The sequence below is a fragment of the Lonchura striata genome, chromosome 10 (genome assembly GCF_050655825.1).
Source record: "Lonchura striata isolate lonStrDom1 chromosome 10, ASM5065582v1, whole genome shotgun sequence".
Taxonomy (NCBI): Eukaryota; Metazoa; Chordata; class Aves; order Passeriformes; family Estrildidae; genus Lonchura; species Lonchura striata.
Window position 1 is genome coordinate 18197293 of NC_140712.1, and position 21317 is coordinate 18218609.

The following is a 21317-nucleotide window of genomic DNA, read 5'->3' on the forward strand; positions in this document are numbered from 1 at the left end:
AATACATACATGAGGCCTCTAATAGGAAGAATTGAAATAAAACATTTTGTAATTAGTGCTGTTTTAAAGCAATAACTGTAGTGAGGAGGAGGTGTTGTAGGAAAGGAACAGAGGGTTAATGTGCTCATCTTGCCAATGCTGTGGACCTGAATGTTCAAGTCACGGTGGAAAAAAACTGAGCAAACCAACTGTGGTGTATTCTAGGACTTTGGGGTGCATCATGAATCCTCAGAGAGTTCAGAGCACAAGCAAACTGTGCTGGACAAGCAGCAGATCCTTGAGAATGGACCTGTCTGCTTTAAGGGTAGTACTGAGACTGACAGCCTCAAAATGAGCATCCCTGGCACAGAGCTGAGCAACCAACAAAAGGTGAGATCCTGAGAAAGCACAGATTAGAAAATTAGTTATGGAGGTGAACAAAACAGTAGCTGGTACAGAATTTCAGTGGTGACACTAAAAATCTCAGTCTAGAACACAGCAAGGAAATGAGCTCCCTGTAAAGGTCAGGAGAGGCATGAAGTGAGGCAGGAGACACAGAGAGGGTGGAAATATATACAGTATTAAAGTACCTGCACTGCTCAGATGACCGGGAGTCCAGCAGTGCCCAGGACTGCTGAGCACAGGAGCTTCAGCAGTCTCTGCCTCCCTGCAAAGACTCTCAGTTTGATCAGCATCTGCCAGCTGTAGGAGTAAGCTGAGAGCCGAGCAGGAGCAGGGCTCTGGGTAGATGACAACTCTTGCCCAAAGCCCATTGCAGGAGAACAGCGTGTCCCATGCTCCTGCCAGGACACTCAGTAGCAGGATTTCTGAATGCTCACCAAGGTCAATAAGGCAGCTGAGGGCAGCTGGGAATGGGATAACCTGCAGGGGCTGTGGGGCTGCAGCAGCAGCGTGGGATGGACACACCCCTAAGGTCAGGCTTTGGCCAGCACAACACAGTGGTGGAAATAATTTTGAAATGTGTTATCCCTTGGTGAGGCTGGATAGAAAACGGGGAGCTCATATCCAGATTGTGGCCTATTTTCAGTTCTGAAATCCAAACATTATATATTCCTGTTTCCTTACCCAGCGTTGCTTCAGTGCTTAATTATCTACCTGCTGGCCTGGCCCTTTCTGCCATACTGGTGCCAGACCATCACTGATGTGTCTATCAGGGTGAAACGAGCTCTGAACCGGGTGATAAATTGTTGTTTTTGCTGCAGCTGCTCACATCTCGTAAATGTTTAAACAGTATAATCACACACATATCTAGTAGCTGCTTGGTTATGTTTATTTTGGATGAGGTGCTATGAAGTTTCTTAGATGTGTGTGTCAAATATTCATAGATGGCAGGATACTGAAATATTTTTCTTTAGTATTTATTTATAGACTTTAGTTATCAACAGAATCAATCTTCACGTTCCCAGCTGCAGCATTACTTCTTGCTTTACCCATTTTTCCCAGACAGTGCCTGTCTGTCTAACAATATCCCTCTTCCTGCTACATCTATTCACAGAATATCTGTGCAAGGTATCTTCCCATGGGTACTCACAGCATCCATCTCTTTAATTCCAGCTATATATCCACTCCATCTAATGCTCCTCATCTCTCTGAAGCACTTGCTCTCTCTCTCTCCTCACCATGTCCTTATCCAGGCAATGGTATCTGTCCCTTTGTTGTGATTCTCTATCCCTTTTCCTCAGTCACTCACCAGGGTATAATTAGGGATATTAGGGATTTTGGACCACAAGAGGTTTTCTTTTTTTTTTTTTTTCCTCCCCAAATTAGGCTCACAAATCACCGGTTAATTTATTTGTTTTTACGCAAAGGCTGGATGTAAGAAATGAACTCCAGAAGGGTACAAGTGCCTTTGGGTCAAAGACTCTTTCCCAGGCTTTTTTGCTTCCCTGCTGTGTGTGAACTGCTCACTGCTGTGAGAGCTGCTGTTATCTGAGAAACTCATCTTCAAACAAAGATGCTGCAGTGACTACTGCCTCCCTGTTCTCTTCCTCTTTTCCCTTTCCAGTTCCATTTTTCTCCTCCCATATTCCTCTCTTCCTTTTCCCCACTACTTTGCATCCACTGCTTCAAGTTTTTCCCTTCCTTTCTTTTGTCTGCTTGGTATTCTGAGGATAACAAGTGAAAGTCCCTCCCTATTAAAAATTCACTGTCAAATAAATATTAAAGAAGGCAAGAAAATCCAGTTGGTTCTGTGTGATTTAACATTATCTGCAACACAAGGCCCACGTTTACCCACTTCACAGGGGTATAAAGGGTGACACTCAGCTCCTAGAAACCCCATGGTGGGGACAGATTCCCTCCTCACCATCAGCCTCAATGATGTGGGTAGGGCAGGAGAGGAAGAATGTAAAAACTAAAACCTCTCCTTGCTTTTTTTCTTCCTATGTTTTTTCTCTTATGGAAAAACTGACACAAGAACAGTACAAAAAATCATCAGGTCACATGGAAATTATTGGTCAGGAGAGGAAAGGAGAAAAAAAAGGAAAGAAAAAAAAAAGAAAGCAGAGCAAACTGTGTCAGGAAAGGAGGGAAGGAAAAGCTTCCATGTCTCTGGTTTTGGTTCCCTGTGCAAAGACCCCAGCAGTTCATAATTTTTCTTCAGGCAGGGCCAGTATGGTTCAACAGCAGAATAAAACATGCAGTAATTAATTAATAGCTTCACAGTTTTATAGATAGGCTTAACTCTTTCCCATATTTAGAGCTGCTGGAAAAGACTGAGACAGATGCAAAGCACAACATGAATTAACTGGTATCAACATGGAATAAGAAAATAATATTTTCACTGAAGTGAGCAAATTTGCTGATAGCTTATGGATTTCAGAGGGGACCCAGATTTAATTTGAAAAGTAAAGATGTTTCCCCTCCCACCACAGTCTGCCATGTCTATGTGAGCTATCAACTAGGACTGCTAGTCTTAGTTCTTTCATGGCAAAGGATGGGAATAACTGTTCTCCCAGGAGTGGCAATCTGCCAAATGATGACTAACTCTTGGAGAAGAAGAGCCAATACAGCTTTCAGAGGAGAAGGCAGAAAAATAACACACCATTATATTGGCTGTTTAATAGTGTTTTAAACATGTAACATCCATGAAGGAGACATGAGCTGTGTTTTCACACAGAGCAGTCCATGAACACATCAACAGGTCCACAGGAGAGGTCTGCTGTGAGTGCTCGACTCAGAGAGAAAGAAGCTTCTGCCATGCCCAGACCCACTGCAGGGAGCAGAGCAAGAGGCAGCAGTGGAGGAGGGAAAATGGAGAATGATGAGATGGAGGGTCAGCTGCTCAAGAGGTTTTGTGTCTCTCCTCATGTTCACCCTTATCATGGTGTGAAGACACAGTATGAGCCATTGGAACAGGATGTGGAGGCACTCCAAAGGTAGATCAGAGAGAACAATCCATCTTGTCTGACTTGTCTAATTTACTTATTGTGAGCAGATGGGTTATGAGGTCTGCCATCAGTGATGAATTATATTCATGATAAGTCATTCCCAGCTAATGAGGATCCATTATCATTATCTGCTAAAGAAGAGTAACGGCTTGCCAAGACAGAGTGGGGGTTTCACAGTTTCCAGGGAGAATATTCTGGGCTGGTAGCCACCTGGCTATTGAATTTTCAGGAAAATGAAAACTTTCCAAGATGGATACCTCCTGCTTGTTTCAAGTCTTGGTTTTTAATTTCTTTGGGCAAGTTCAGATGGAATGTAAAAGGAGGTGGAGGAGGAGGAGGAAGTGAGGGAAAATAGTAGTAACTCTGTCTGATAAGACTGTGATTAAATCAAGGTCTCACTCTAATTACACTGCATTTAAATAAATTTTGCCTAGTAAGTAATTGCAATTAAACTGCAATTAAACATGTATTTATATCACCATTTCCTCCCCTGCACAGCTGTCTGTTTCCACCTCCTGTTGTTGCTGTCTACCTGCCAAAACCTTGAATTATCACAAGGGATTTTACATTTCCTTGGACATCCTGGAGGAGATATTGTGAGGGGAAAGGTCTGAGGCTCCCCCACAAGAAGCTAAAAAGAACTTCTGTTTTCAAGCTGTGTTGGAAGAATGGTGCAGTTGATGCTGTGATAAACTAGAGCCGAGGAAAATGTTGTGAGGGGCAAAGGTATGAATGAAAGGAAGTAAATGTCTCTTTTCCTCTCAGAGGAACTGGAAAACAGATACATTTTCACCTCTTTGAAACTTCTTCACATTTGGGCTAGAAATGAAAGTGCTTCTTCAGAGCACCTTTGTTATGAGTTTCTTTCCTAAAGGCACAAATCTCTGTTTACAGCATCCAGTTTGTGCATTCTTTTACATGATCTGGAGGAAAAGAGCTCACTATCTACACAGTAGCACCTGCAGGTGAGAGTCCAGACCTCGAAATACAACTCTTGAACTTTTTAGGAGTATTCACTAATTCTAACTGTGTCTCAGTTTCCTTTATTTGTTGCTCTGAGCTCCCTATACATAACAGCCCTACAGACGGTCTTTAAAGTTTACTGCAGTTCTCAACAATTGGGTGAGGAAAGTCTGTTAGGGAAAAACCAGGAGGTTCTAGCTATTTACAATGAAAGCTAGCTCCTGTTAGGAACCTGAAGGCAGTAAGGAAAGGAGAAACAAAAGCAGAAATAAACAGCTAAAGGGAGAGTGATAAAAATGAGAAGGTGAACATATCACAGCAGGAAGAATGCCCAGGGCTAACGAAAGCAAGCTGGTTTCTCTGCCTTACCTCCCTCCTCATCAGAGATGATGGAAAACATCTCCATTTGTGCCTCTGCTCTCACAAAGCTCTAATTAAGGGACTGGAGAAATACCACCGTCACCCTCATCTGTTTGTGCTCGGCTGCTGAAAGGACACCATGCATCTCCCTGACAGGTAGTCATTACAGCTGGGTATGGGCACCCCTCCTCCCAGCAGAGCTGGAGCCTCAGATAAATACCTCCAAGGGGACCCTTCACTGCTCCTGCTGCTCCAGGGAGGTGAGCCATAAGCCCTTATGTGGGACTAAGATTCAGTCAAAGGAAGAAACTGAGAGTTTCTAGCCAGGCAGAGGCCTGGGAGAGTGCTGGGAAAGAATGTAAATAATTCTTTATCTCTCTTGTTTTTCACATTGTTTATAGTTAAGTTCTATCACTGTGCGTCAAGCACTCTGCACCAATGGTGTGGCTTGTTTTCACTTCAGAACCAATGGATTTGGTCCTTGTGGAGCTCTGTATAAAAGAGCGGGGCATTTTGAATAAACGGAGTTTTACTCTCACAGCCTTCTGAATCAGAGTTCTCTTCATTCCTGTCCTGCCTTGACAACAACACCCTTGTCCTGGGAATTGCTGCTGGCAGGGAAGGGGCAGCTGATGGAGCAGAGATTGTATTTTGGACATATTGCTTCAAAAGACAGATGGGAGAATCCATATGTACAAATGCATAGTATCCAGAAGTGCAATGGATGCCATGAATACAATAATAAAAAAAAATTCATTATTATTCAAAACTTGTTAAACAAATCTATTTAGTTACTGACAACTTCCATGTGACTGCTGTGTTACAAGCTTTCACTCCCTTTCTTCCTTCAGACATTTCTCTCTCTGATTAACTGGTCTCAGGAAGGTCCTTATGGCAGTGTTTGGTGGAAAAAACACAGAACAAGAATCTCAAGCTTGATATTCTGATGTGACCAATAGTCAGCCTGATCTGGACTAATCTGTCACGTCAAAGAATATAGATCCCAACTCTGTGACTGTCTTTTCAAACCTTTCTTTAATCTATAAACCTCAATTCTACTCTCACAAATAGGAGACAAAAGAAATGCCACTGGAGTGACATTTATCAGAGGAAGGATTGGACATTACTTTCCCTGCAGACTCACTCTGGAACCATTGTTTATTTATTGGGTTGTCAACAATATCTTTCACTCATAAACAGTCTGATCTAAATGGTATCCTTTCCACTTTCTAAATCAAAATGGGAGGAAACCCCCAAGGCTGTCATCACCCACAGTTTCCCCACATAGCATCTTTTTTAATCAGGAGCCAGGGAAAGAAATGCCACCATTTTAGGGTACATGAACTGCTGCCCTTTCCCTTTGGCAAAGTGCTGTGCACAGACACAAACCATCGAGTACATGACTACTTTCAGTTTGATTCAGCTCAGCTTAGAGGTGCAGTCAAAGGAGGAAAATGACTGTCATAGGTCAAAGCCCAAACCTTCCTTTCTCTTTAATGGCTCTGTGACTGCCTCAGGCTTTTTGTTTTCACTTACAGTGAACTCCAATCTGCCAGCAATTTTGTTCTGCTATTAGACAGATGGAATAATGTGAACAATTATCACCTCTGTGTGCACTTTCTATCTTTCTCTTTTGATGTAAATACATCTATTTGCAATCATGGATGGCCTTCAACCCCTTTAAAAGAGACCTCAGACAGATCTTTCAGAAAGGAGGCTTAGACAAGAGTCTTCTGAACATTTGTGACTCAGTGGAGATATTCTAGAACCATCTGGATGCAATCCTTTGCAATGTGCTCTAGCAAGAGCAGGGAGGTGGGTCAGAAGATCCACTGTGCTCTCTTCCAGTCTCACCTATCCTATGTCCAGCAGCACAGACAGAGCTCAAGAGAAAACCTTTCCATTTCTGCCTGTCACACCCAGCAGCCACTGACCCCAGGCTGTACTGCCCTTGCTGTGTGCAGACACTTCCACTTCCACAACTGAGCCTTCACCACAAATCCTCATTTTGGCTGACTTACTGGAATTAAAACAGGACATGTGCAGATTAAAAAGTAGATCAATATTCCTTTCCTTGTGGATTATTTGCTTTGGAGGGGTAGGCAGCCCTAACAAAAATGTCTCAATGCAGGGGCTATTTTCTTCTCAGTGGTGCACTAGACTGGTCATTTTTACACACCAGAGCATGACTGACATCCCTAGTCTTAGGAAAAAATGTTTTGCAGATTTAGCCACAGTAGGAAGAAGGATCTAGTTTTGAGCAAAATCCAGATATTCTGTCTGAAATCTCAGAGAGGAAAGCAGTGAGAGGAGGGGGAATAGCAGAAGAGAAATCCTCAAAAGGTAGAAGCAGAATGCTTTGAGACATTATCCTTCATTCAGCATGCAGATGAGTTTGCCAGGCAGGAAGCAAAATGGAGAAAAGGTGTCTGAGGCATCACATGCCATCTCCACTGCCACTCACACACTTTAATTACCCCTAAATCAAGTGCAATAGCTTCCCCAGCCCTGAAATGCACGCTGCCTGTCTCCTTATACACATAATAGGGCCTTCAGGGATTTCAGAAACTTTAGCCTTGCATGTCTCCTTGCTCTGATCCTGAGGTTTCTTTTAGCATAAAATCAGCAGAAAAGCATTGAGAGGCACAACCTTATTTCAACAAATCCCTATCCTGCTTGCCAAACCTACCTGAGTCAATGAATGCCCAGGACTGTGATTTGGATTCTCTTGCACAGGTTATATTTGTGTACTGCTGTTTCCATATGTCATCCTGTACTTGTTATGCTGCTTGTAACTCCACTGGTACCTACACAAGGAAGAGCCCCAGAAGAAAATCTGCAATATTTCTAATTTACGTGAGATTTCTAGGAATGGGCAAGACCTTTTGGAAGGAAAAAAGAAAATAATCTCCAAACACTTGTCCCCTTCTCAGACACAAATCAAAATTAATTCCTCCTAGGGAAATTAGGGTCACAAAAATTTAGCTGAGCTCTGATTTTTTTTTTTTTTTCCCTCTGGTTCTTGGCCTTGAATTCGTTAATTACTGCGGGTGACATCCAAGGAGAAATGTACAAAATGAAGAATTAAACCATTGTAAAAAGGGAATTTGTCTTAGGTAGTCCAGCCACTACAATGGCATCTGGTCTAAACTAAATTTTGTGGCTGCCCCTCAAATCTATGAAGGGAAACAAGTGATACATTGCAACCATAGTTAAATAAAGTTAATTTGATTGTCTTTCAGCCACCTCTTCCTCCCTTCATGAACTACAGAGGAAGGTACGTAACCAGCTCTATTTAGACACCCAAATTTTACAGCCAAAGGCTGTGTTTTGCAAAGGTTTGTGCTGCTGAGAAAACATGCCCCAAGGAGAAGTTTGAGCAGAGATAGATGAAGGATATTAAAATGGTCAATGAAGAAAGAGATGAGCCTAAACTATTAAATCCATATATTCCTGCAAAGTTCAACTCCAAGGCTGAACTTTTTGGATATATTTTGGGTATATATCACTGAAATAGGGAAGGTCTAGGACAGGCAAAAGATAAGTAGAAAAAAACTGTGTTTGGCTTAGGCATTTATTGGCTTTTCATGGCAAAAACGATGAATGCATCACCCACAATGCAGAGTGAGAGCAATCCTTCCCCCAGAAACTTGCACAGGAGTGGGCTGAAATATAAAAGCAGTATGATAATATATTAAGAGGCAATAGAGTGTTATCCTGAAAATTTCATACTGTTAGCAAATTATGGCCTTACTAAGAACCATGAGATGTGGTTTGCTGGCTCAGCCTAGCAGGATATTTGTTGTCCCATCTGAATATAAGGAGATGATCCAGAGGCCAGGTTGAGCAGTCCTTGAGGAGGACACCTGGGAAAAACATAATTCCAGTGGAAGGTGTGGGCTGGATTTTTTAGTTCATTTTGTGAATGAATGGAACCAGAAAGCTGTCACCTGCTTGGGATGCATTTGAAAATAGGGAGAAAGATAAACATTGCAGGAGCTTATGATGTTATAAAAACCTTATTTTTTTAACTTGATTCCCACCTTGGAGACACCCTCAGGAAACTCATCCACAGGAGGGATCTGAGAAGGGAAAGGGCAAGGAATTAGGGAATCTTTTCTACAACCACTAGAAAAGAAAGTGCATTAGAATGTGGGGGGTGTAAAAAGGTTTTGAAAGCTGCTTTAAAAAAAACTTAGATTGTAGCAGCTGTATTGGTACCTGGCTTTTCTCTCTTGAACAAAACTCCAGCCCCTTCCCATTCTAAATCTAGTTTAAAGCTCTCCAGCCAGCTTGTTCATCTAGACCCTCTTTCACACTTGGTCATTTTGTGTCCATGCCCAAAACCTGAAGAAGAAGAGGTGTGTTGGGGGAGGATGACAGCTCTCTCACAGTAGTGTGGACAAAGTTACCACAGTCACAGGCCACATACTCATTATATCTATCTGCGGCTACCACTATTCCCTTCTAACTGCATTCTATCCACATTAAAATAAATGCTGTTTTAATGATAAACAGCTGGTGAGTGTGACACAACTGCTGACCTCACACATGCACTCACGAAGCAGAAGAGGTTTCCATGAAAAACAGGAAGAAAATGGGTAGCTCGCTTCTGATGTGGAAAGTCTGGTGTGGTTTGCAAAACTCACTGAAGCTACAGCCAAAATCCATCACCTGCAGTTGTGTGTTCAGTTCTGGTTCTGAAGTGCTGTTGCCTGAGCACATGCTCCCTGCGTGTTTCAGACCCACTGCTACATGACTCAAATATTTCCCTTCTCATTTGTCTCAGAAATGCTGAGCACAGTGTGAAGAATCAGCAAGAGCAAGGAATTCTCAGCAAATTCGAAAACAATGCCACAGGTAGGTAAACATCTGAGGCAGGAATGAGCTGCCAAATATCAGCTCCTTGACTCCTTTGAATATTTTGTTTCTTATTTTTACATATGCATGTGCTGTAAAGCCTGTTTATCTGTTTGCTGTTTGCCCAATGAATCTCCAAAGCCTCCTGTGCCTCAGCTATGATTCATTTCTGAACGAACTCATGAAAGGCAAATAGCATGTTTCCAGATCACACACTTGTCTGATATTACTGGGCACTTCATCATTTGGAGGAAATGTTTTCCCACTTGTCTCAATCTTCCCTTTCCCCTCATACATGTAAAACCATTGCCCCTGTATGCTGACCACTCAGAGATTACAAATCATTTTAAGTAGAGGAGAGGTTGAGTCCCAGCTTTGTGCTTGATGCATTTTGTTTAAGTTGCTCGTGCTGTTCCAACATCTGTCATATCCTCCACAGCAATGCAATCAACCTGTCAGGGCTGAGTGAAGTTTTGCTGATCCAATCTGCTCCTTCTGTGATTCCTGTCAAAAGCATCAGGAGGTGGCAGATACAGTTGTGTGCTCTTTAAATAACAGATCTTTATTTTTGCACATTAAAGGAACTGTTATTGTTTGTTTCTCTTAAGCTCACAAAGCGTGTTCAGATGTGGCTGCAGTCACAAACCAGGCTGCACTTCCCAGATTCCTCTGCATTCCCACGGGTCCCCAGTTTCACCTCCCACCTTCTCTTGTGAGAACAGAACATATAAATATTCTCAGTCTTGCTGTTCTCTGCAATTCCCCAACATATCTTGGAGCACCTAGGAGGAAGTTACTTTGTGGACCTTGAATTATTATTAATGAGGTAATTAAAGCAAAGAGTTGTATGGAAAAGGGGAAGAGTCATATTTTAATAAGCTCCCTTCTGGATACTGCACTATGAATTGCCAGAGAAAAGTTATTCCCTGTTAACTATACCAAAAGGATCTGATACTAATTGATATTATTGATATTAATATTACTAATCACCTTGACTAAAAGGAGAGGATGTTCTTTCATCATTTAAAAAGGATGTACCTTTGATGTACCTTAATAACCAAAAGAATTTGGAAAAAAAAACATATTCCATTTGGGCTCTGTTAATATGCAGCATCTATTTTTAATCAGCTTTCCACCATGATGCACCTTTTCACACTTCTGACTGAAGCCTTAAACTCGTGCTGTGAAATGGAAACTTATGGTTTTATCATTTAATAAAAGGAACCTGAATCTGAGGTGAATCGTATGGTCCTGCCCCATTTCTGTGCTGGCCTCATAGCCTATGGCTCTCCCATCAGGGCAGAAAGTCTTCTAATTACAGCAAAGCACCAATGGAAAATGAAACCTAGAATGCCATTGTGCCCTCTTCTCTAATACTTATATTGGTTGGTGACTCCTGCTGTGATGAAAAATCAGGTTCAGAAATGCTTTGATTCATTAAAGAAAAAAAAAGTTAAAAAAAAAAAAAGTAAAAACTCTAAGATAACAGACTTTTGTTCCCTAATACATTTGCTTCCTTAAAAATCTCAGTTTCCAAACCTAACAGGAAAACATATTCAACTTTCCATGATCTTTTTTTACTCCTTTTAAAGCATCCCAGCCAGGGAATGGATTATTCTGCCCTGAACAAAAAAGAAATCTGAAATTACGGTAAAGAGGGATCCTGTGCTGCCTATAGGCATGAAAGAGGATTGGCTTCAACTTCCAGCTTGGATACAGAATTTCAAAATACACACCAAGTAAACCCATAGATTAATGACAAATTAAACTCATAAGTGCAAATGCACAAGGTTCAGGGCTCTGAAAATCCCACGTGGTATATGGTTTTCATCATTAGGAGCTGTCCTCTTTTACCTTCTCCACTGGCTGTTCTGTAACCCACCCTTTCTAGTTAAAGTTCAAAATAGATCCCAAGAACAGTGTCCCAAGGACATGACTCAGAGTACACTTCTGAAAATCTATTTTACCTAAACAAATACTGCATAATAATATTTCCAAGATAACAGAAAAGTGAATGGCAGCCCTTCCACGAGCTCAAAGCTTAGCAGGTTGGTTCTGCCTGGGAGGGCTTTTGCAGCTACTGATTGCACATCTTCTCACACTGTGTTAACAACTCAGCCTGACTCCAGCTGCTGATGAAATTTCTTTTGGATTATATCTATGTTTCATGATGGAGTCCAATTGTGAGCTTTTTGGCAGCTGTATAGACTACTAAGTCTCCACTAATTTGATTTCTTGTCTGAGAGTATACATCTTTAGGGAATTTACTGCTTGCTCATCTCTGAGTTCCAGTAATATGGCACAAACAAAAACAAAATCCAAGGATGACTTATACCAAGAATTTTGCTGGTCACAGGACTTCTCCTTATAAACAGGATCCATTAAACCAGAAGAAATGAAAAAGCAGTCGGGGACAAAAAATTGCAGTCTCTGAGAAGTAGCCACTCTCTGAGGAAGCGAAAACTGTATTAACAATTTTGACTAAAAAGATGAATTCTCAACAGTTATCTCAAGCAGAACTCTTAGCAGTGCACCCATCTTACACTGAAAAGGAAATGGAGTTTGGAAAATGAAATAGAAAATGGGAATCTGTGGTTGACAAGGAAAGGGGAATAAAAACATCCTCAAACTTTTTTTTTCCTGTATTGGAAAAAGAGGAAATTAAATCTGAGTTGGCCAATTAGCCCCCACAGTCCCCAAAGGCAAGACAAGATCTTTTTTCAGGAAAGCCTTGAGGTGAAGCCAATTCAATTAATTTCTACGGCAAAACTGTCAAGATCCAAAAAACTAGGTGGAATAATGAACTGATTAAAACTTGTAATTGCAATTCAATGGATGAAACCATTAATCACAGGGATGGCAACATTCTCTCTTTTCAACACTGTGCTTGGATGAGTTGCCAACAAAAGGGATTGTAGGAATAAAGGGCTAATGTAACCTGGAAAAGGAACACCCTGGATAGCAAATTGTGCGGTTCCATGACTGACCTGAGGAAAAGAACAACCTTCCCTAGACAATAAAAGACTATTAAAAAAAAAGTTTAGGCATATTTTATTATTATTCTTAATTCTTCAGATCACCACTCACGGCCTGAGTGCCAATGATGTACTGAAAAACACTCAACTCTTAATCAAAGTAATTTCTTCCACCTTTAATTTCATTTGTTTCTAAAATATTTCTCCTCTTGCTTTTTTTCCCTTACCCAGCTCTCCACTGCAGGTGCCTTGGCCTCATCTTCATTCTGAGAAGCTGCTTGTGCTGTTCCCAAAGCAGGACCTCAGGAGAGGGGAGCCCAGGCCAACTGGCAGCTCCTCCAGAGGTGTTCAGACACCTCCACCATCCACAGCCTCTGCTGCTTCCCAGCTGCTGCAGGTGGTGCCGTGGCACAAACTGCAGAGAAGAGGGAAGCAGGAAAACAAACCCCACTTCCACCCAAAAAAACCCTGATTTTAATCAAAGCAATTCTTTTTATCTAAGCTTTTGGAGATAACTCTACAGCTTGGACGAGTCATGCCATGACTTTTCATCATCTAAACTTTAACCTCACTTCTTCCTCTCTGCTACTCCTTCAAGATTAAGCCACCGTGATTAAGCTCAAGAGGTCAGCAAAGTCCCTCACCCTGTCTTTTGTCAGCCCAGGTTTTTGCCTTGGCTGACTCCTCTATATCCTCTCTCTGAAAGGAAGGTTTAGGCTGGAGTGGCCACTAAGCTGCTGAAAGTGTCAGCCAGGCTGCAGTGAGAGCTGTCAGGATGATAAAGGGAAGTGGGTGGTGACAGAGAGGGTCAGAAGAGGTCTAAAAATCCTGCATTGTACCAAGAGTACATTGCACATAAGCCAATCAGGAAATTAAATAAAAAGCTTGATAAGAAGGCACCACTGCATTCATGCCGAGCCACAATGGAAATCAGCAGAAGAGGAAAAAAATTGGATGTCACTTCATTTTGGTAGTTGATTTGTCAGTTTGTAATACTTCTTGATGGTTGGATACCATTTAACTTAAAATTCCAATGAAGTCTACAGATTTTGTAATTATCAATGGTATCACTAAGTGGCTATTTTACAAGCAAGGAAGATTCAAACCAGGGACATGAAAATATTTCTGCTGGGAAGAAGGAATGTGATGAAATAGGGTGAGAATGAGTGAAAGCTCCTTTTAGCTGTACAGATTCTTCCCCTAGAGAGCCCTGGAGAAGCAAAGCTTAATTAATTGGAGCACCATTGAAGCTCTGCAAAGAAAAAAGCTTATTAAGTCATGTCCTCCATCCTCCAGAGCATAGCCCAATTCCCACTGAGCTATCCAGAACAGTGCTCAGTGTCTCTGGGGGTGAGCTTTCTGGAAATCCTAACTCATTGAAGCTCTTGTGCTCTCAAAAGCAAAATAACACTGACAATTTTGGGAAGGAAAAGGCAAAATTTCAGATCTCATGGTCTGCAAGAGCCTTCTCAAGGACTGGGTCTTAGCTTAAGGAATAAAGTAGAAGACATGAAAAAAGTAAAAGGTGAAGGAAGGAAAGTGGATTTTCACCTTCTCTTTGGCTCTAATCAAATTAATTCTTCCCTCCAAAAATATGTTTCCAATCAGAATACTGCTCTCCACTTCTGATGTGAGATCTGGAGGGAGTGGGTACAGATTACAGGTAGACTTTCTGTCTCTCACAAACTATTCCAGCCAACAGAAATGCAACTTATTACAAACAAGCAAGATCTGAGCTGTTTGTTTACAAAGCTTTTTGACCTCATTGGACACATACCAAGCAACTGCCACCCACACCACTTTAAGAGCAAATAAATGCAGCCTTGAATTAAGTGATGATTTAATGGACTGGCTTGCTCCCTCTGCCTTTTTAAAATTTATTTTGGAAGCCAGCTGCAACTTCCAAATCTTACTCTTAATATGTAAAAATTCATTATTAATTTATTATTAGCTTATTTTACTACTAATGATCCAAATGAAGACCTGCCTGTAAACTAACCCACGTCAAGAGAGAGAAAAAAAAAAAATAACTCATCAACTTGATTTAAAGGCTACATCTTCTAAGTTGTGGGAGCAATGTGGGAGTTCAGAAGTTTTCAAAGCTCTAGGGACAGTTTAGAGGAATGGGTGCTTTTAGCATAAAGGGAGGGTGAATGTATTACTTTGCCATAAGGAAATGAAGAGCTGCATTGAGTAATTCACATTCTAGACACAGCAATGCTTCCTGGAACACTGGATGGGACGAAAGAAAGAAAGAAAGAAAGAAAGAAAGAAAGAAAGAAAGAAAGAAAGAAAGAAAGAAAGAAAGAAAGAAAGAAAGAAAGAAAGAAAGAAAGAAAGAAAGAAAGAAAGAAAGAAAGAAAGAAAGAAAGAAAGAAAGAAAGAAAGAAAGAAAGAAAGAAAGAAAGAAAGAAAGAAAGAAAGAAAGAAAGAAAGAAAGAAAGAAAGAAAGAAAGAAAGAAAGAAAGAAAGAAAGAAAGAAAGAAAGAAAGAAAGAAAGAAAGAAAGAAAGAAAGAAAGAAAGAAAGAAAGAAAGAAAGAAAGAAAGAAAGAAAGAAAGAAAGAAAGAAAGAAAGAAAGAAAGAAAGAAAGAAAGAAAGAAAGAAAGAAAGAAAGAAAGAAAGAAAGAAAGAAAGAAAGAAAGAAAGAAAGAAAGAAAGAAAGAAAGAAAGAAAGAAAGAAAGAAAGAAAGAAAGAAAGAAAGAAAAAAATTCACTTATTTCCATGTGGAAATAGCCTTCTTGGCATTTAACAGTGTGGAAAGCTCCCTGCCTCCTGCCTGCCTTGAGATGCCATATTTTCAAGGTGTTCTCTGAAGTCTTAGTCCTGTTGTACTGAATAACAACAACAGGATTCTCAAAGCAAGCTCACTCTCAACAGCCTTCCATCCCACAAAATTCATCTGACCTCACTTCTGCACAGGAACTTTTTACCAGCTTTCATTTTTCCCGACAGTACACGAGTAGTTGGGAACAAGCTACCTTGTGTTCATCAAGGATACAGGGATGCACACAGGCAATACTTCCACAGACTTGAGCTGAAAATCCAGGGTCCCATTCACTTGCCAAAAATTTGTCACATAGCCAGACCAAAAGGGGTGCAAATCAAGGGACTGGTGATATTGGACAGGCACTGGGATGTCTCTAAGGTAGCTGGGAAGCACATATTGAGCATTAAATATGAAATTATAGTGCTGAGATAGGACTCTGGGGCTTCCACACCATTTACACACCCTGGACTCTCCTTGGCTTCACTATGTTAGGATCCTGGAAAATCAACCCATTTAGAAGACAGCCAATGCCAAGATCCCTTTTTAGAGCTTCCAAACTCTGCTGTTCCCTTCCAGGTGACCTCACCAGTCTTTCTGAAATCTCCAACACTCCTGCTGGTCCCCCAGAGATCATGCTGCGATATGTTTACACTGCCTTTCACTTTTCTTTTCAAGACCTTGGCCATGTTTATTGATTTATGCTTTGTTTCCCAGCACTGTGTTTCTGCTGAAGGTGACCCTGTACTTCCCAGACTGGAGTGTTACTCTTTTGAGGTCATGCTCTAATGCCTGCCTGCCTCCTGTAAAACATCACTCTCTGAACAGCTCCTGATGGATGTTTTGGTCAAGAGTTCTGCTTATTGCATGTCAAACATGGCTCAAAAATGAGCACAGACTGAGTGCCTTGATGAGGTGAATCCAGGATCATATCCAAAGTTCTTTTTGTTCTAAAGGTCAACACATCAAGTTTTCCAACAGGTTTTCCTATGGCTGTAATTCCAAATGCTTTGCTCTGTGTAGTCAAACAAATATGTTTTGGAAAATCATGAGTTTGTGGAAAAAGATTTACTAAATTAGCATGGGGGAAATAGAACTTTCTGCCTTCAGATCACAAGAGGAAATCAATGTTTGTCTTTAGAAACCAACTGATCTTGCCATTTCTCAGTTTTCCAGCTGCTTGTTGGCAACTGACAGAGCTCCACTGTAGCCAAGGTTTCAGACAAAGAGTTCCTACAGATAGGCCCAGCAACTCATATTTGAACTCTTTATAAAGGTGTTAATTTTAAAATGTGTTTAGATGGGAGTCATGTCACCTTTATATTTAAAATTGAGAGAGTAACCAAAGATTTTTTATTGAGTTCAAGATTGTCAGCATCCCCTCCCAGCAGACACCACACCACGATGTGCTGTACATACACCCACTTCACAGGGTTACCTTCCTAATTCTCATTACTGAAAAACTTCTCAAACTAACTCAAACACTTCCTCCACTCATCCAAACCATTGCTGCTTGTGCAGCTATGAGAAAGAAAGAAAGGAGAAATAATTTAAAGAGAAAATAATTCAATTCTCCAAACAACTTGCATTGTTTTCTGAAGGTGTTTATAGACATCGATGAAATCTCCCCCAAGCTATTTCTTTACTACACTACAGAGTTTTGGTTCCTCACATCTCTCCTCCCTCTATTTCTCCTATCCCTCCAAGGCATGGAATTATATGTGGAGGACAAGAATCACACACTACCACAAAGTGCTACAAAGGAGAGTAAAGTAGCAGTGTTAACTGTGCCCTTGTTTGGGATAGTCTGAATAACAAAACACAGGTGATATAAAACACCACAGCCTACAAGCATGATACAAACTGTCTTGATATATATAGCAGCAGAAAATCTTGTCATAAATACATCTTTATAAATCCTCACAAAATATTGTCCTATGCTTTGCTAAAAATTGGAAGGAGAATTTATGAAGAATAACACTGTCATATTTATAAATTAAGGTAGAGAGGACAGACAGAAGAATGGTAAAATCCAATCTAGATTTTCCTCCAAGGGAAAAAGAGAGGGTCTGATGTATAATGGAGTCACTGTATTTGAGTCTGCATTTTCACAGAGTAACATAACTGCAAAATGGGATTAGAGTGTTCACAGCAACACGATCTCTACCACGAGGCAGAGCCATCCCCCTGCAATGCTGAGTCACACAGGGCACCATGAGCGAGATCCCTGAGGTTTCTTCACCTGATTGACTCAAAGATGGGTCCATGAAAACAGCACTACTTCATGACTTTGCTGGCAGCCCTCCAGGAAAGGCCACCCTTGGCTGTGGCCACCCTTGGAGGCCAGGCAGGCATTCAGGTGGGAGCTGGCATGCATCACCAATTCCCAGTCATTGTCCAGTCTCAGCTATGTATGCTTTTCCTCATAGAAGAAAACAACAAACTTCAATCCCCCTCCCATCACCAGAAATGCTTTCAAGTTTTAATTGTACAGGATAAACAGTTGCTCAATCACTAAAGCAGATAAAATTTAATTATTTTTTGTATTTTATAACGTCCTTAAACTTTCAGTGTATTTTTGGTGTTTTGCATCTTTTGCATAAACAGACCAGATTCTGACCCTGCTCTGAAAGTATTTCATTTTGCCACAGATCACCAATGAGCTCCAGTGTCTTTGTAGTCACCTGAAAGTCTACCGAAAGAGTTTTCTGAAGACCCATGAGACCTGATGACCCAGACATCACTTTCCCAGCTTCCCTGAGAATGTCTCTACACCTCTCTCCCTTCCTGAGAAAACACTCCTGGTTTTCAGCATCTCCTGAAGTTTGAAACACCAAACAAGCCCCAAACAGAAGCATATCAAAATGAGACAAGTCAGTAATGCAGATAAAATTCTGCCATTCTGTATAAAAGTAGGTTTCATCCTCTGCTGGAATAATGTGCTCAGGCTTAGTCACTAAAAAGGCCAAGCAGAAAGAGACAGCGGAGGCAGTAAAAGTAGGTTGGATTATTATGCATTATTATAGAGGGGGAAGAAAGTAATCCATTAGAAGGAAAATGAAAAGCTTCAGGATGATGAGGGGTAAAAAGTAAAAGAAGTAGAGTAGACATATGAGAGAGCACTGCAGATAATGTCTAGAAGGGCAATTACTGGTTCCCTTTCTCTCTACTCTTTCCCATAACACAAGACCTGGAGGGCAACATGCAATTAAGGGCCACCCATTGAAAACATACCAAAATGAAACACTACTTAGTGTGTAATTAACCTGTGGAACTCAGTCTCACATGGCATTCTGGGGACAAAGAACTCAGAGCCCAGGAAGGATTAGACACTACTAAGAAGTGGTAAGATAGCATTTCCCATTTCACCAGCTGGATAAAAATAAAGTACAAAGAATATCAATCCTCCAGCTTCAGGGCCTAAGTTGTTCATTGTGATCAGCAGCAGGTAAAGCTCAGCAGGATGTGAAAGATGCAGCTCTGCCAGTGAAAGCTTTAGTGCACAACCCTTTCCTGTGTGCTGCTTGTCACTTATCTCAGATGCTTATATGACTCTTACAGCTCCAGTATGAGTGCATTACAATCAGTAACATATTCATCATCACAATAGCCTGAGAAGGTACAGAAGAACTTTTTTCCCTATTGTACAGGCTGTGAACAAAAAGGTTAGGGACATGCTGGAGGTCACACAGGAGAGAGGAGCAGAGCACTGCACTGCTCCCTGCATCCATCCTCATCACTGGACCCTACAGCAAGGCAGACCAAAGAGCCAGCTGGGAAAGGAGACAGCAGCTCCGTTTCCAGGCCTCTGTCAAACACAGATGTCCCAACACTAAGCACAGCAGCAAGTTAATTAAACAGCATCCCTGGCACAATCCACACAACATCCACATCAGCCAAACCATGACCACAGTTCCAGGGACCCAGCCCTGAGGTGGGACCTCCCAGCAGGTGTCTCTGACCTTGCTGGCACGCAGCACTCCCTCAGTAGCTGGTTTGTCCTTTGGGATGATTCCAGCTGGCCATGCTGGAAGGCACAGGGTCTCAGTATGCAATATTTCCCTCCTGCTGTGACGTACCTATAGGGGTTTAGTGCCCATTCAGAGTCAGGCCATGAAGCTGTTGCATGTTTTATTTACCCAAGCAGTGACAGCCAGTCCAATGCAACCACTCCCATGGGCTGCATGACCCACTAGCCCTTTAAAGGGACAGCTGTACAGAAACCAGGGCTTTCCTCTTTGTGGAAATGGGTCACTTTTTGTTTTTTGGGGTTTTTTTTGGTTTTTTCTTTTTTTTTTTTTTACAAATGGCTATCTATATGCACTCCATATAACTTTTTAAATTATCAAATATTTTAATATAGTTAACTGAGTGATTTATCAGTCATTCTATGATGATAAGATAACCACAGCACTTCTTTAACATTCCTATTTCTTGTCTTTTCTCTCTTACTCTTTAACCTTTTATTTTCCTGGAGCAGCTTTGCCCTGAGGTGGACATGTAAAGGTCCACCACAATCTTTACTGGAGAAGAGAGTCCTATTTGAAGCTATTTCAGTGATACAATGATTACACAGGTCATTTTGAGAATAAAACATAAAGACACACTGACCATAAAAGTTTTATTTCCTTCACAAGTGATAAGCATGTATGAAGGAAAGACTTTTCTTTTTGCTACCTTTGCCCTGCAGTGGAACACTTGTTAAAAAATGTTCCTTGATACTAATCTCCAACTGGTGTTTGACTTATCTTGAACTCTCAAATGTCACCAGCTTTCAACTGGTGCTGTGAAAAGACCTAACTTACATATCTATAAAAGAGCTCTATTTTAAACAAGTCTCATTCTTTCTTCCTTCCTCCCTACCTTTTTTCTTTCCTTCCTTTCTTTCTATCTTTATTCTCCTACTGCATTTCTGCTTTGAGTTCTAATACAAAAAAAAAAAAAAAAAAAGGCAAGGAGAAGCTATAAATTATACAGAATAAAACTACACTTAATTTGTCTAAGCCCCCTTTAAGTGAATACATTTTTCCTTACTCTGACCTGAGCACAAAATTTTTAACTAATTTTGCCTTTTAAGAGGTTTTTCCACTTCACCAGAGCAACAGCCAACCTTTCTGAGCTGGATAGTGGATCCTGAAGAAATGACAAGAGCACCCTGCAAAGGTGAGGAATTTGCTTCTTCAGAAATACAAAGGCATGGGATGGGAAGGGAAAAGTGAATACTCACAAGGATTAGGACTGAACAGATTTAACATCACCTGTTCCAACCTGCAGCTCTATACTGAAGTGTTACCATAAACCAAAAATCTGTCACTTGGACTGTATGCCCATGAAAATGATAAATCTTCATTGCACCAGTAGATTTCCATGGGCCTCCCTTTTAAAGTCAAGTAATGCAGGAGATTGGGACACTCTCAATAAGGAAAGCATCAATCAAGGATGCAGCTCAGGATGTACCTGACAAAGATCAGTAGAAAATTGCATCTTTAATGGGATCTTGTTATGAACTAGTAGATCAAAAATCTAATCAAGCACATCTCAGCACTCACAGGAAGATCACAGGCAAGTGCAAGTCACAGATTCCTTGATCATTGGCTTGATGGGCTCGAGATGATGCAAAGCTGAGTCACACAGCTGGACACAGGGATACAAGAATAATGACAACATTGCCCCTTTGAGGAAAGGAAGGACTCAAATTCCATGTTCAGAAAGACTGACATAAATTGTCAGTGCTCCACATTATTCCTTAATCTGAAGCATCGTTAGATTATTTGCTCTGAAGTTCACACTCCGAAAAGTAATTTGGTTCTCTAATAAGGCATTGAGGCAGGGCACCAGTGAGCCAACACACCATAAGAGGATAATGATATGGGTAGTTCTCTCCTTTCTGCTGGTGTCTTATCCCTCAGATCTAAACACTGGACACCCTTTCCATAGTACTGCTCATCTGAGCATATCCAAATGCTTTATAGATGTTCATTATAAGTAATTACTAGGCAGCAT

At 41.1% G+C, this 21317-nt stretch overlaps 1 protein-coding gene across 26 annotated transcripts in view; it reads right to left on the reverse strand.

Moving 5' to 3' along the window:
• The window catches only part of AGBL1 (AGBL carboxypeptidase 1), a 388880-nt gene that overhangs the window by 137482 nt on the left and 230081 nt on the right, over positions 1–21317 (reverse strand). The window lies entirely within an intron of this gene.